The sequence below is a fragment of the Tinamus guttatus genome, unplaced genomic scaffold (genome assembly GCF_059628265.1).
Source record: "Tinamus guttatus ecotype Peru unplaced genomic scaffold, ASM5962826v1 Tinamus_guttatus_pri_ptg000094l, whole genome shotgun sequence".
Lineage (NCBI taxonomy): Eukaryota > Metazoa > Chordata > Aves > Tinamiformes > Tinamidae > Tinamus > Tinamus guttatus.
In genome coordinates, this window is record NW_028288628.1 from 199,963 (window position 1) to 206,022 (window position 6,060).

The following is a 6,060-nucleotide window of genomic DNA, read 5'->3' on the forward strand; positions in this document are numbered from 1 at the left end:
TCAGTTACAACTACCCTCCTACTCCTCTGTCATTACCATTATTCTTATAAAACACTTCTACTTCTCTCTCACTGAACCTAAAGACAACAGTCTTTATTCCTGACCATCATCCTTTGGATGAAACATAAAAATGCAGATGAAAATTCAAATCTCTAAGGGGGCAGAACTGAAAATAGCAATAAATTCAAAGGTCAAACATTCAGAAATATTTTGGTCACAATTTTCCATACGACTGAGGTACTCAAATCCCTTCCTCACAGGCCCAGTTTATGCTGCAAATTAAGAAGACATTAAATGCTAATTTAAGCTTCTGCTTTGAATCCATCCCTTTCTGAAAGCTTGTTGTAAATGATGTATCTGTGCTTCACAATTCAATGTGACAAACGCAGCCAACACCAATCACTAGTTTGATTTCCTCTGTACTGTCATTATGAATAAAGAAATCAAAACACTTTGCAATATTCTACAGAGAACAGAAACCTTCCCAAGATACAGACTACATTAAGTCTGGCTTGATAACAAGACTTGAGTGTGATGGAGTTGTTGCTCATTCACCTCCTATGGCCCATTTAAAAGCTACATTGGCGAAGAGATTTTAAGTGCTTATTTGGAGACAGCAGTATGTGAAGGTTGCAGCCAGCAAATTAATGACTTTATGGTAAGACAGAGACATCATGTATGTAAAGTCTATAGCTGGAACCAGTATAGCTTAGAAGAAAATTGTAGGCAAAAGAGCAAAGTGAACGAAAAGGAGCCTGGATAATCTTCTTCTCAAATGTTTAGCCCTTTTGGGCTCATTAAACATTTTTAGTGGAGCCAGCTATGCTATCTGGACTTACTGCCTGACACTTCCCATTACAAGAGCCTCTTTTGCTCTGCTTATTTTGCTAGTGTCCTAATTACCTAAAATGTTTATGCTGACCAAGGCCCACCTCATTCAGGAGGAAAAAAATAGGTGAAGCAGCACATGGACAGTTTGTGGGGGAAAGGACAATAGTGCTGAACAGCTTAAGGAAAACCACAGCCTGGATCCCTGCCTGTAACAGTACAGTTCCCCTTTCTTTTTTTCCCCTTCTGCAGAGCAACTGATTTGCTTTGCAAAATGAAGCAGTATCCTGCTCTGTACTGCTCAGTGATGCTACATACTTTGAGAGATACTGCTTTGGTTTAAAATTTGGCATTCAGAATTAATAGGTTTTTCTTCTATGCCTTGTCTGCAGAGTAAGACTTGCATTATCTCATAGATATCATGAAGAGAAATTAAGCTTCACTAAAAGAAAAAAAAAAGAAGAAAGAAAACAGCTTTAATTTCTGATAAGCACTGTGAGAAAAGCCAAAAAGGAGCAATTACAGATTGTTGGGCAAATTCTCCACCCTGAGAACTGCCCAGTCTTTTTTTTTAAAAAAAAAAAAAGCTAGTAGCTTTTAGTTACTATCATAATCCAAATGTACCTAGAAGACTCTGATTGCCTGGACGAATTTATTTTTTATTAAACTTTAGCAAGTTTAATATTCCAAACTGAGTACTTCCTTGAAATTCCAACCTCCACCTTATTAACACAGGTTTCTGTATTTAATCATATGTGGTCAGATACTGGCTTCTTATGTTCACTGTTCACTTTACTGGGTTCAGTAATGAACGAGATGGTAATGATTCTGTGATTTTTTTCAACCAACACACTGTATTCTAGATTATTCTCCCTCTTATAAAAAAGTCTTCTCTAAAGGTCCTCTGCCATTTGCGCATTACCAGTCTACTCTTTCGCAAGTTTTCATCTCCTCTTCCATGCATAGAGACACATTTTTGGTCCCCTTATGCCACAAGCATGCCTTTCCTCTCAACTTCTACTAGTGATAGCAGTAATGAGGATCTGAGAATGCCAACTGCATTCTCCCACTAGTAAAAGCTTAGTAACATGTCAGGAATTAATGAAGAAATTTTGTTTTCGCCTGTAGCAGATAGTATTGATGCTGAGGGAGTAAGGTTGTATGAATGTTTTCTTTGCATTCACATTTTTTTTTTCCCCCTAAATGAGCTTTGTGGAGGAAAGTGTGGGTTTCTGCTCTTGGAACTCCTAGCCTATTGTGTAAGAGGCATCTAATACTTAGTCTTCCAATGATTTAACTCCAGCATATGCTCTACCATCACTGCTCCTATGGAAGTCAGCGTTAAGTGCTATTGAAAACACTTATCTGCTTTTCATGGCCCATATCCAGCATAATTACGATAAAACAATGGCCTTCTGCAACAGTTATTAAAAAATGAAATGTATTCTTGCATACTTTAGTATTAAAAAAATCTTGGAGCTATGTTGACACTAGCATCTCTTAAAGCACATTCAGTGGTCCCTCTCTCACATCAGGAGTGGCTGCATTCAAAATACTCTTCTAGCCATCCCAAATCTTTCCAAACTGTTATCAGACTAAAACAATATTTTGCATCATTAATACCTAATGACCTACATATTCAAACATGTACCATTAATCTCAAAATATATTTGAATGGTGAAGAGCCTGAGTAAACTCTGAACCTACTGTCACTTTTCTTCTCGGGATAATTTCACTAGACACTAAGTGAAACTATTTTACAACATTCTATTTATAACTCTCCCACAACCATTTGAAACACTACATCAGACAACCAGCAAATTCTAGCATGTTGCATGTGTGAGGGGGAAGGACCTGAATTTATTAATCCAGGTTTTCTGCTGCTGGTGATATACTGTGAAACTATACCTACAGGCAGGCAAGGTGCTTTTTCTTCAAGTCCCACTCTGGGCTGCAAACTATATGACTTTCAGGTGGTATTCAAAACAGGACTGACTTTCATTAAATCTCAACAACTTGTCCCATTGAATTCCTGCCTTCCCCACCTTTGGGTTCACTCTCACCTAGATACAAAGCCTGGAAGACTTCAAGGAGTGAAACCTAGGACTAGGTGAAGGATTTAAATAAGGCCTTATGTGATCTGGTCTTCTTCGTACTGGATGACAGAACCATATTAGAGTTTGCTTATATTGTGAACTTAACAATCTTAACATCTGACTTAGCTACAGGTATGTATATATCAATTTTTAAAGACAAAATGTCCATCTGCACACATTAACGTAATGACACAGACTTAAGCCTAGGCCACATAATAGGGTGACCAAACAGGTTTATCACATAGTGGTAGTAAAACTGTGTTCAGCTGGTCAGTCATTCTAACAACTCTACAGGCACAGACTTCACTTAGATGGTTTGTAGAACTACTACTTAATCAAAAAATGTAACAGGTATACGGGGAAGAGAGAAGAAAGCAGAAAGGGGAACAACCACCACAAATTCTAGTGAATGACCATAGTACCAAAACAACTGGAAATGACACCGAAAAAAAGAGCATCTGAAGCTCTGAGAATCTATACTGCAGTTTTAAATTCCTAAAGTTGACATTTATGCCAGAAGCTGATAGTGGTTTTGTAACAAATCCTTAGTGCATGAGACAATCACCCTTCATGGTAAAAACCAGAACACTCACTTTGAAAGACATATCAAAATAAATGATCAAAGAACGAAGGTCAACTATAACTTGATACTTTTTGATTGATACTTGATACCTGTTTAATTACAATTACTTTTTTTTTTTTTTTTTTTTTTTTTGCAAATTTCTACAGGCTCTACATGGCTAACTTCCGGTCAATTAGATTACACACACACAAAAAAAGATATGACATGCTAAATTGCAGACTACTTCTACTTCTAAAACCTCACTTTACACCCACAGTTTAAATGTAACAGTTGGCTAATGAAAATATTCAGTCAGAAACAAGAAAACGATAAAAACAATTGCCACCCAGTATGACCTAGTCTTCTCTTAAATTCTGAACAGACAGATAAAACTCAAAGCATAAATACTAAGTAAACTGCAGAAAGATGGCTGTGCACAAAAAGTCTTGGGAAGTGAGCAAGCTCTGCACTGAATAACAGGAAGTCTGAAGTAGGACAGAAGAGTTCACAAGTTCCTTTTAGGGAAAAATAAGCCCTCCATTAGAGGAGATGGCAGACTGCCATACAGCTTTTGTAGTAGCATTTTAAAAATTATATTTACAAGTATCATTTTCGAGCCTACTTAAAGCTGTGACAATTTGACCAGTTAGCTTGTCCATATGCTCCCATAACTAACTGTAGCAGGCTGAGAGCGATTAAAGCTGTTAAGAGTTTTATATACAAAAGCTAACAACTTACACTGCTATATTCTGAGCACATGGGCACGGGAATACTGGCATACGACACAAATAAGGAGACACCAACAGAAGAACAGCTGAATGGTGGACGCTCCCTAGAAAGATTAAAGGCAGATGGAAGTTAAGTTAGGCCTGGACTGTGGCCTAACGGGAGCATCCCTGTGCACACCCATTCTGGAAGACAGGCTCTCACACAAGCTGCACCCCTGCTGAGCTCCTGAACAGCTCAAGCTGAACGTGGTAGGGGCCAGGTGATAAATCTGTGATTAGAAAGAATGCTGAACAATAGTTTAACAGATAAAAATTCTCTGACTACTCCTACACAATCTCAAACAAAACAAAGTCTATATACAAACAGCTATTGTAAAGAGAATTACTCTAGGGATTCATTTACACTTTTACCACTCCTTCTCTTAGCCGAACGGACCCATATGCTTAGTACAACCGGTGTGAGGCTGCCCACGAGCCCTCTGCCTGACGACAGTCCCAGAGCGTTGCAAGCGCCGTGATTCGAGCCGTTTCCCCCAGCTAACACATGACGCCGCCGGGCGCCCGCGGAGCCGCCGCCCTCCCCGCCCCCGCGGTGCAGCGCAACCCTCGCCCCGCACCGGCGCGGCCCGGGCGCCCGCGGAGCCGCTCGCGGAGCGCGGCTGCTCTACCTGCGGCGCGGGCCGCTCCGCCGGAAACAGGAAGCGCGGGCGGGGCGGCGCGAGACACGCCGGGACGCGTAGTTCCGCAGGGCGCCGCGCGGCGGCGCTGCCGCTCACGGACACGGCGCACGGCGGGCCGGGAGAGCCGCCCCGGGCGGGAGCGGCGCTGCCGAGCGGCGGGCACGGCGTCGTGCGACAGCACCCGCATAACCCCTGCCAAAGCGCATTCAGTAAAACCTTTTTTTTTTTTTTTTTTCTTTCTCTACCCCTAACTGAAGCTGCAACATGTCCTTTTCTTAGCTGACACCCTGTTAAAGTAAGTAAAATTCTAGAAATATTTATAGCTCATGCTTTGGAAAAATAAATCACTGAATTGTCTTGCAAGCACGTCAGCAAAGATAGCTCCGTTACATGCTAGAACGGCTGCAAAAGAAACCAGACACAAATCCCAATGTGTACTTTTTTTTTAAGGTGCAGCCCCAAACAGATTGCGTGACCAGCAGTGAGACTATTCAGTCAATAAAACTGCTATATAACCTGAACTTCAAACTCTGGGAGGAAATGAGACAACAGAGACCAGTCATCCTGAAATTCAGACCAATGATTTTTTTTTTTTCATTTCCCACTATCATTTTCTCCAGTCCTTTTCCAATATATACTGATAATGTATCGGAAAAAGCATTTAAGCTGTAAACACCATTATGCACCAGTCTTAGAGCTTCCCATTAGTATAACTGAAATTTTAATAATTTAATCATTATTAGTCCAGATCTGTTATACACACACACAAAGAATGAAATTGTTACATACGCTTCCTAGTTTCCACCCTTTCTCCTGGATTATACTTACCCTTCTACTGCTCCTCTCAGTCTCAGGGGTGGTGCGTTTACTCTGTCAGTGGTGAGTACAGCCTCTGGAATCCTCACTGGGAAGAATCATATTCATTTTGGTGGTTTCTTCTTCCTCACTCCAGGATCGACCTGTTTTTGTTTGTTTGTTTGTCTTTCCTTTTTTTTTTTTTTTTCCCAAGTTTGATAAGGTGCTTTTACACCTTTCTCTAGTGGTCTTTCCATGTTACGTCTGTATTTACTACCCACAGTGCCTTTTACATATGTGAAATAGTATTGTTCTGTTCTCTTTATTACTTTCTGAAAACAGCTGTGCCCACCTTCAGATCTGCATTTCTT